The sequence below is a fragment of the Primulina huaijiensis genome, chromosome 10 (assembly GCF_012295235.1).
Source record: "Primulina huaijiensis isolate GDHJ02 chromosome 10, ASM1229523v2, whole genome shotgun sequence".
NCBI classification, from domain to species: Eukaryota; Viridiplantae; Streptophyta; class Magnoliopsida; order Lamiales; family Gesneriaceae; genus Primulina; species Primulina huaijiensis.
Window position 1 is genome coordinate 2664540 of NC_133315.1, and position 12160 is coordinate 2676699.

A 12160-nucleotide genomic window follows, 5' to 3' on the forward strand; every position below is an offset into this window, starting at 1 on the left:
TTCCACCCTTTTCAGCAGTTTTTTTTCATCAACTTAAATTGCAATTTCCGTGTTTGCCCTATTTAAACAAAAAGGAAATGAATGGATGATTTTTGAACTGAAATAAAATAACAATATGTGGATAATATTTCGGGATTAAACACGATTAATTGCGAAATGTGAAGAATTTTTTTTGTTTCAATCTAAGTTTGAACATATTAAGCATGGAAGAAGCACTGTAACGCATAACTTTTAAGATATTTTAAAATATTAAATATGTGGTAATAAAATAAAGGCACATAAATATTTGTAATAGCTATTCTTGATAGTTATTTTTTAAGATTTACAAATTTATACTTAAATTTTATATGTTTATGTATTTTTTATTCATTAGGAAAAGACATGTGCGTTGAACGCACGTGGGAACACTCCTATGTTGTTGATAAATTTTGTTAAAGAAATGAGTCGAGAAGAGATTATAGGTTTGCAACTAATTAATGATTTTCATGCTATTTTATTTAGTCAAACATAAAATTTATGTTATTTGTTCAAAAATTGTTGTGTATTTCAAATTTAATTGAATTTATAATTGTTGCAAAATATATTAGTAATCAATCTTAAAAATATAACACAGAATTGAACAAACACATAATTCGTAACTAAATGCACAATATGTTCACTTTATATGTAACTAAATAAAAATTTAATAATAAAAATAAAGTATTTTGATATTTCAATCAAACTGAATCTTTATTCAACAAACACATAATTTGTCAATTTTGACCTTATCATAATAATTGATTTTACAAAAACATCCTTATCAAATTACTCAAAATGTTAATTTTATCTGTAACCAAATAAAAAATATAATAATAAAAATCAAAGTATTTTGATATTTCAATCAAACTGGATCCTCATTCAACAAACACGTAGTTTGTCAATTTTGATCTTATCATAATAATTGATTTTACAAAAAATCCTTACTAAATTACTTAAGTGTGTACAAACCAAAGACAAAGTTGACAATATACAATGAAAAAATTGACCTTGACTAAATTACTCAAGATGTTCACTTTATCTATTTAGTGTGTACAAACCAAAGACAAAGTTGACAATACACAATATGTTCACTTTATCTGACACCAAATAAAAATTTAATATAAAAATAAAGTGTTTTGATATTTCAATCAAACTGGATCTTTATTCAACAAATACGTAGTTTTTCGATTTTAATCCTATCATAATAATTGATTTTACAAAAACATCATTACTAAATTACTCAATGTGTACAAACCAAAGACAAAGTTGACAATATACAATATGTTCACTTTATCTATAACCAAATAAAAATAATAATAAAAATAAAGTATTTTGATATTTCAATCAAACTGGATCCTTATTCAACAAATTCGTAATTTGTCAATTTTAACCTTATCATAATAATTGATTTTACAAAAACATCTCTACTAAATTGCTCAATATATTTATCTGTAACCAAATAAAAAAATATAATAATTTTAAAATATCTTTTGTACTAGTTCCGTTTTTTGGGTCGGTGTGTGGCACCTCCTTCACTCTGATTGACTTGATATGGTTTGAGTTGAACATAAGTCTGTCACCCAACACACATAAATATATACAAAGCCCTTTTACATTTCACATGTACTTAATTAGCTTTAATAACTAATTTTAAATAATTAATTTTTCTTTCACCCGATTTTGAGCAAACTAATATTCCAAAAGTATCTACCCAAAATTTAGATTTCAATTTCCAAGTCAATTTCCATTTTTATCGAACAAATGACATTCAAATTATTTTTCGTACATTAATTGGGCTTAAAACTCAGTTCCAACAATCGTCCACATGAATGAAAATTAATGCATACGTGTATAAAGAAACTTCGAGAGTTCAATCGAAACATTATTGTATCGAGAGAGGTAGCTTGTGACTTTGAACATACTAAGTAGAATACCATCTGATTTACTGTCTGCTTAGCGCACACGATGTCTTGAACTGCTCGGTCATTTGTGTAAACCAAGACAATACTACACACACAATTATCATCCTCACATATTTATAATTCTCACGATTGTGTCCGTTTTGTCCATGGACACGATCTTTGATTGACATTATAATGAGTATCTGGTACATAATCGACCTTTTTAGGTATATGAATCATTAAAAGTTTAAAAATTAATCTCTACACATGAGATGGGCAACAATTTTCATCATATGAATGCCGAATGGTGAAAGAACTTCGTCTCAAATGTTGTCCCATTGAACCAAAATCGCAAGGTTTGGATTATTACTATGATCTTTTTATTTGTAGATTTTTAATCTTATTCTTCTTGATGTGAAGTATACATGATCTCGCTTAAACCTTTTTCAATAGATATGTTAAGTTATTTTTCGTTTGACATAATCAATAGAGATAACTCTAATAAGGATCAATTGTCTAAGTATTATGTCTTCAAAGAATATTTTGTTACTTACCATTATAAATGTTACTCTGTGAACTACCAATTGTTGACTATCACAATATACCATTACGACACACATGCTCTATACAACACAAAATATCCTCCAAGAAAATTCTTAATCATTCAACCGTCAAATATGAACTCGGGTTCCATAGTTGACCGAGCACTAAACGCTCCTTTCATGGATTTTCATGACCCAGATTCACCACTAGTGGTAAATACATATCAAATTATGGATTGAGAGTCTTTTGTGTCAGATATTCAATTTGCATTACAATAACCTTCTCATAATGTTGACATCAATATAATCCATATAAATACTTAAAAAACTTCATTAATGCATTCCAATGCATATAACTTGGATTGGTAGTAAATTTTCTAAGTTAGTTGTCCGCGCAGGCGATATTCAAAAGTGTATAGTTTATGATGTACGTAAAACTTACAATTATCATGAATGTTCTCCATTGTTCTTAGCCAAATGTACACTTAACTCCATTGGCGTTTTAACATGAGTAAGATAACAAGCATTACTTCCATGTATCCACTAGACCAATATCTTCATGTCAAGTTCTTAGTAAACAACTTTTCTGTGCCCATAATTATATTATGATCATTTCCCATAATTAACATATTTTCTGCATATAAATATACGACCATGAACAGATTTGATGTTATAAACACAATTTTCACAATTGTTAATCTTGAACTTATTTAGCAATACAATTCTTTCAAATTTTCGTGTCATTGTTTTGGCTGGTGAATATGTATCAAATAAATCAAGTCCTTGCTTTTGTTTGAACCTTTCAGCCACCAATCGGACCTTGTATCTGTCTATAAACACATCTGCATTATATTTTATCTTTAGGATCCATTTACATCCTAGAAGCTTGGTTTTGGGTAGAAGATCCCAAATTCCCAAATATAGTTTGCATGATGAAGTCTATTTCGTTATTGATGAATTCTTTCCAAAATGGAGCCTCAGAACTTGATAATGCTTGACTTATTATTCTACGTTCATTTTTCAAGCACTTAAGTCATAAAATCAGGATCAAACATCGTCTTATACTTTAGGCCGTCTTATTGCGTCTCAGTTTGAAATCATTTTAATAATCATCATTTTGTTTCTTCTTTTGTTGCAAGACAATTTTCTATTGAAGATCTTAGATAATATAAATAAGACATTCATTCAAATTTTAAATAAAGATTGTATAATTAGATTTGTATGGATATTCAGTTATTTATCTTGTTTAGTATGTATTTTGTACGTTTAATGAAAAATGATATTTTTTCCTTATACAGATCCTATACCAAACTACATGGTATCCGATGTTCATATTAAACCCTAGCCATAATTATGACCAAATATGACCACATGACATCGTCCTCTGATTCCGATAAGAAAACACCCCCACCTGCATGCACCCACACCTGATTTCTCTCCGATTCAGTCCATTACTTGTCACAAACTCAATGTCCAGAATTATCGTCAACTATCCCAGTCCGTCATGATGTTTATCTAGGGCAAGGGCAAGGGCAAGGGCAAGGGCAAGGGAAAGGGAGATCTCATATCTGGTTCATTCAAACATCCAGCTCTTACTGATGGCAAGTTCAAGTCCTGGAACACTGAGAACAACATGATTATTTCTTGGCTTATCAATTCGATGGTCCCAGATATCGTAGAGAACTTCTTGTTGTACCCATATTCCAAATAGATATGGAATGGAGTCCAGAATATATATTCCAACCAAGACTAAACCTTGGAACTATTCGGAATGGAAGGATTGATTCACAACGTCCGCCAGGGTGAGTACACTGTCACATCGTACTTCAATGACCTCACCAAACTCTGGCAGCAACTAGATTCACTCGAATCCCATGACTGGAAGTGTTAGGCTGATGAATCACAATTCAGGGAAATTGTGGAAACAAAACGTGTGTTTAAATTCCTTCTCAGCCTCAATCCATATCTTGATGAAGTTAGTGGCCGCATCTTGTACATGAAACCATTGCAAGGACTCCGTGCAACCTTTTTGAGATCCTACATGAGGTGATCAGCTGCCGGAAGTTGATGTTAGGCTCCTCCAGTTCCCATACGATCGATGATTCTAACATTGCTTCCACTCAAACTTCGTTCTTCTTCAGTCCTGACGGTGGTGCACGCCCATCGCCACATTCTGCTACCAATTTTGATTTGTCAATGCGGAATGTCCGACTCTGGTGTGAGAAGTGTAAAAAACCCAACCACATGTTGGAAAATTGCTGCGCATTCATAGAAAATTGGCCGACTGGAAATCAAGCAGGGAACGATGTGCCAATTCGACTGCTACCGATAATGATCCTCATGTTTAACAACAAACTTCTGCCCAAGAGCAACTTGATGTCCTTGAGCAACTGTTCGCCCTGAATTCTATGCAGAATTCTGCCGAACCTACATCACTTCTCAGTATTGGTAATGCAACCCATGAAGGTACATGTCCCCTTGAATTTTTCATGAAACATGATTTGTATTCTACATGGATTTTTTACTCGGGCAGCTCTGATCATATGACATGCAATATTTCCCTCTTTAGTTCATACAAGCCTTGTTGGGACTCTCGACATGTGTGAATTTCCAATGGTTCTAGTTCAAAAATCTTTGATGTTGGTTCTATACAACACTGAGATTATTTTATAGCATTATAAATTAGGTCATCCGAACTTTCTCTACTTCACCAAACTTCTCCCATTTCGCTTCTATAATAAAACACCATGTTTACTTCAGTGTGATATATATTTGCCAAGTTTCTAAACATACACATACCAATTTCAAAACACAACATACAAACCATCGACTCCTTTCTCACTCGTCCACAGTGATATCTGGGGGCGATCAAAAATAAAAATATAATGGGTACTCGCTGGTTCTTTTTATTTGTGGATGATCATACTCAAGTACCGTGGGTATTCATCATGAAAGATAAGTCCGAAAAAATTTCGATGTTCCAACATTTCCATTTCATGATCCAGACTCACTTTTCTGCCAACATACAAGCCTTTCGCACTGATCGGGCTCGTGATTATTTTAATTATGTGTTGGGTACTTATCTGGCCAACCATGACATTATACATCAAATTCTCGTGTCGATACCCCTCGACAAAATGGGGGTATCTGAACACAAAAATTTTCACTTCTTTGAAGTTACTCGATCTATTTTCTTAACGTACAAAGTCCCTAACCATTTTTGGGGTGATTATGTATTTAATGCTCTCATTAATTGAATGACTTTTTGTGTCCTCAACTACAAAACTCCTATCAAAGCCCTACTCGAATACTTTTCCAAAACACATCTACTTAACTCTATTCCCCTCAAAATCTTTGGGTTTTATGCCTTCATCTATATTCATTACCAACAAGTGGGAAACTCGATTTCTGGGCCATCAAATGCATTTTTCTAGGGTACTCTCATAACCAGAAAGGCTACAAATGCTACGCACCAATCACCAAAAAGTTACTACCATTCTCTTAATGTCACCTTCTTCGAACATGAACTTTTCAACCCCAATTTATCTATTCACGGGGAGAGTAACACTGAAGAATCTCCAAATTAGGATCCTAGATCATTTGTCGACCCAATCCATGTCACTCCATATCCAAACTATGTATATGGACCTGACTAGTTATCAACTTCCACAAATACACCACTCAAAGTTTAGTCAAGAAGAAAGGTCATCCTAATGGAGAGACAACAAGAACCAGTACATAGTCAACCAGTCCAAGACGCTTCTACAATCGCAGTTCCCAATGAAAAGACCAAGGTACTACTGAACTTGACAATAATTCTTGCATACTAGATCATACCAACATTTATTTCTTTAAGAAAGGGAACTAGGACATGTACACAAGACCCAATATGTAACATTGTCTCATTTGAATTGTTATCACATGTATATCTTTCTTTTGTGTCTATTTTAGGTCAAATACGAGTTCCAGGTACTATCTTGGATTCCCTCAAGGATCCGAAATGGAAACTCGTTACCTTTAATGAAATCAAAGCAATAGAAAATAGCAACACATGGTAGATTACAGATCTCCCTAGAAAAAAACAGTTCGGTGCAAATAGATTTTTACGGTGAAATACAAGGTTGATGGGAGCATTGAACGATACAGAGCATGACTAATTGCAAAGATGTACACTCAATCGTATGGAATTGAATACCAAAGAACGTTTGCTCTGGTAGCAAGACTCAACACCGTCACGGTTCTCCTTTCAATTGCTTCCAATATTGATTGGCCGCTATCCCAACTGGATGTTGAAATGTGTTCCTCAATGGGGAGCTGGAGGAAGAAGTATACATAGATATTACCTCAGTATTTGTGACAAAAGCTATGAAACACAAAGTGTATAGGTTGAAAAAGTCTTTATATGGTCTTAAATAGTCACCTCATACCTGAGCCTTGTTTCATCAATTTACAAATGTGTTGATAAAGAAAGACACTACAATGTCAGTCAGATCACAGATTATTTGTCAAGAAAATAAATGATTGGTGCTCTCATTGTTTACGTTGATGACATCGTTCTCAGAAGAAATAATGAAACATAAATTAATCGTATAAAAATGTCCTTTCGACGAGTTTGAAATGAAAGATCTAATAAATCTTAAATATTTCTGGGTATGAAAGTGGATAGATCATCTGATGGGATTTCAATTTCACAAAGAAAATATGTTCTAGATCTGCTGAGAAATACTGGAATTATGGGAGTGCAAACCAATTTACAATGGATTCAAATGTGAGAATAAGGAAGAATCAAGAGAGAGCACTTGTTGACAAAGGAAAATACCAGCGATTGGTCCGTAAATTGATCTATCTATCACACACTCAACCTGACATTGGATACATTGTGAGTGTTGTCAGTTAGTATATTTCTAAACCTACTGAAGAACAAATGGAAGCTGTATATCGAGTGTTTAGATGCTTACAGAGAACACATAAGAAAAGTGTTGCTTTTTAGAAAGACTATAATAAAAAAATGTTAAGAGTCTATGGTAATGCTGATTGGGCTACTTGTCCTGTTTATATGTCCTCTATATCTAAATATTGTTTATTTATATGGGGTAATATAATGACATGGAAAAACAAGAAACAACCATTTGTAGCTAGAAGTAGTGCAAAATTTGAATTTGTGCTTTGTCTAATGGAATTTGTGAAGGCATGTGGCTTAAAATGATGCTCAATGAATTGAATATGAGAGATAGTCATCCAATTGAGATGATGTGTGACAACCAAGTGGCCTTAAAGATTGCTAAGAATCATGTGCACCATGTCGAACCAAGCATGAGGAAATAAACATAAATTTCACAAGTGAAAATATTGAGAAGATAGTAGTTGATCTCCATTATGTTCCCTCACACGTGCAACTGACAAATAACTTGAAAAAAAACCTCCATCAACCACATTCTGAAGAATTAAAGACCAAGTTTGGCATGAAGAACACATATCGCCAAGCTTGAGAAGGAGTGTTGAAAATCTTAAATAAGATAAATAAAACATTCATTAAAAGTTTAAATAACGATGACATATTTAGATTTTTATCGATACTAATTTTTTTCTCTTGCTAATATATTTCAGTGTGCACTTTGTACGCTTAATGACTGTGATCCGTACTTGAATTCCATTATGTCCCACCAACAACTCCAACAATCATAATACAAATTATAAATAAGTATATACACACACATAAATTTATTTGGCAAAAACTTTTGTGAGACGATCTCACGGGTCGTATTTGTGAGACAGATATCTTATTTTGGTCATCCATGAAAAACTATTATTTTTTATGCTAAGAGTATTACTTTTTATAGTGAATATGGGTAGGGTTGACCCGTCTCATAGATTAAGATCCGTGAGACGGTCTCTCATGAGACCCACTCAATTTATTTAAATTTTTTTTTACCTAGATTAAAGGAGTATGCAATCCATATCTCCATATCCACAAGACCCCATCCCTGTTTTAGCTTCTTTGCTCCAATTATTCAATTTGCAGTAGGTGTTTTAGTCAAAGGATAATAATTGAGAAGCTACTTGAGTTTAAATTAGCAAGTTCAATCTTACTGTACACGATATGAGCTTCTCGTACAAATAACTTGTGTGTTTGTTCTGTATATCCCGCAAATTATTCTATATTAAACATTAATTATTCCAAATTCCTTTGAATTCGAACTTCATATATTCTAAATTTTATAGTTCAATCAAAGTTGCCAAAAATTTTAACCCTAAAATAGGAAGAATTTATTCTCAATTACGGACAATATGTGGTAGATTTGTTCTTGTGTTGTACCAGACCATATGATCACACATAGTTTTTTTAATAGTGGAGTTCAAATACAACAATTGTCTAAAAAACTTATATGATACAAGCCTAAATAAGAGATTCAACAACATTTGAAGTTTATAATTACATATAATTTCCCATATTTTTAGACATTGGACAATGTCTCTAAACTGTTATTTCTGCAAACCTTAGTTATTCCGAATCCGGTTCACTTCGAGAAAAAAATTATTTTAAATGTGAAAATCCAATCAAAATTACCAAAATTTATATCTTGCGAAGACGAACAATATGTCCTCAGTTACGGAGAATATGAGCTGGTATTATTCATGTGTTGTACCAGAACATTTAATATTCGATTTTGATATTCGACAAGTCGTCAACATTTAAATATTTCTCCTTCACAAATTCATCAACAGCTACCTTTTCCCTTATCCAATTCTTCACCACCTATGTCTTCTCCTTACATTTCAACAAAATTATCAACATGAATATTCACCTAACACATCAACAAAATCATGAAAATAAATAGCTTAATCACGTTGTAAATTAAAGTCCTCTGATTCAATTTCTCATCTGCTTCTTAAAACAACTCGATTTCCCTTAATGTCTCATGCAACTTTTCTTTTCAAAAAGACGTTTTCTCCTCAACAAAAGCTCTCTCTTAGGTGTAGATCTCTCACTTCCATGCCTCAATTCAACACAAATTCTTTTCAATATTTTAATCTTACCCATTTGTTCTTTCACAATTTTCTCCAGTTTACAAGCCTCAAAACTAAAAAATAAAACATATATAATATGTATTGTACTCGATTTACCTTCCTATCCAACAGTATTTCATCCTCACCAAAGGGAGAAATAGACAAAACATGTTCCAGAAAAATTTAAAAAGATATGTCTTATTAATTAAATTATAAATTTTGAGACAAAAGTTAAATTCAAAGTTGTGAAGATATGAAAAATACCTTGGATGAAGTTATTGCATCAAAAAGTGATTAATCTTCAATGGACTTCAAAGGGATCTCTCTTTTCCACCAACAAAACAAATGAGAGAAGATATGTACACTACATGGTACATCTAATGACGACACTGCTTCGTACAACCAAGCTTAACCCAAAACATACACTTAAAATAATTGAAAACACAATCTAACAATAACTAATTAAAAAAATCCTCAACTGATACCCAACTGTGCAACCATCAATGTAAGTTTTACTTCCTTGATTCTGTAATTTTTCGTAAAGAAAAATGAAAGGTAGCATCTCCTTACAAGAAAAGAAAAACTAAGAGTAATATAGTTACCAGCGGAAAATATTATATAATTGAATATGAACAAGATAAATATTTTGAAAAAAATCATGATTGTCAGCCTCAACATCTGTACTTGTAAGTGAAAAAAGTTTCTTCTTAATAGTCAGCGTTGCTCACTTTCCCTCTAAATTATTGACTCAGGAATATTAAATCCATCTTAAGGTCTAAGTCGACTTGTTGATCTATATGATGTAACTCAAGAATGATAAAGAAGTTGCTTGAAGTGAAAGGAATCGAAATACATAATTCAGGTGAAAAATCAAACTTTTTTTGGATTTATTTCTTTTTTCTTCTTCTTCACTTTCAGCAATTTAGATACTAAGGAGAAAAATCAAACTTTTTTTGGATTTAATGAGTTTTTTTTAAAGGGAATTTTCGTATTTTGGTCAGAATCACGGAACTCAAACAAATGTCAGTGTTACAAATATCGCACATTGATATATTAAATTAATAAAGAGTAACTTATAAATTCTAGAAGGTTACACCACCCAATGGACAAACCCTTTTAGGATGATATCCTTCTTGGATTTATAACCTGACATCGGTGCTCTCGTTGAGAGTCGACGTAATGGAGGGAGCGACCTAGAAAAGGTCTATCATCGGAAAGGCGAGTGAAATCTTTTTAAAGTGGGCCGCCGTAAACGTCGGCTTCTCAAAGAGTTGTCAATGTTTCAAATGCCTCACATTGATATATTAAACTAATAAAGAGTGACTTATAAACTTTAGAATGTTATATCATCAAATAAACAAGCCTTTTGGGATGAATTATGTATCTTGCCAGACGGTCTTACAGATTTTTTCAATAAAAAAATTATATTTTTGGCATAAAAAGTAATATTTTTGGCATAAAAAATAATATTTTTTTATGGATGATCCAAAAAAATATTTATGTAATAAAATTGACATGTGAGACCATCTCACAAAAATTTTTGTGTTTAGGATGATACCATTTTTGAGTTTATAACCTAAGATTGGTAAAAAGTGAGAAGAGAAAAATATTAACAAGGAGAGTGTCGTCACACTTAATATTGCTATTGAGGATTTATTGCTCATTTTTCCTAAATTTAATATGTATCTACGACATAATTCTTTTGCAAATAATCACTTTCATCCGTTTTTGCTAAACTTATTTAATGTCAATGAATATATACAGATCGTTCCAAAATATATAATGTGATAAAATACTAATTTATAATAAAAAAAAACACTTATCAAATATTTAATGGTAACTGCAAATATCACATAGTGACAAGAATTGCTTTGCGGTTTTTCATAGAATAGAATTCATCAATTATTGAATCAGTGTCGATCTTTACAGTAAACTCTATTTCAATGTAGATAATCATAGAATCTGCCAAGAACTCTTCTTCCATCTTATTTCGGAGAGAAGTTTTAAGAAGTTTAATACCCGAAAATGGTCGTTCTGTTGTTGCGGTAGGAACAAGAAGCGTTAAAATAAAACGAATCAATCTGTCAATTAAATTATAATGTTGTGTCTTTTCACTATCTACTAATCGTGGACATAATTCAGAAATGATAGAGATATTCTGAAACCTTTACAACTAACTTATCAAATAATATATTCTTGTCCATTGAAATCACTGGGATAGAATTTCTATGTAAGATTGTAAATATCATCAACATTACACAACTTAAGTTGTCTCGAGGTTCCAAAACAGAGCTAAGTCTAATAAATTCTAAAATCAGTCGACGGAGTGGGGAGATCTAATGAGCAGTCCACAAGATAATGACTCCAAGTCGATTGAAAACGAAGAAACAGAATTGAGAAATGAAACAGAATTGAGAAGGCTGAAGCCTGAAGGATTTCTGTGATTCTGTCTATGTCAAAACTATAAATATTTGGCCTACTAATGGGCTGGACCAAATTTTGATTGAACTGTATAAAAAATTTAACCCAATCCATAATTAAAACATATACTAATCCTATTATTATTATTATTATTATTATTTTTATTTTTATTTTTATCTTGGGTTGGAGCCCACCCCAAAGCTCTACACATAATATAATATATATTTTTATCTTGGGCTGGAGTCCACCCCAACCTTTGGGGTGGATATA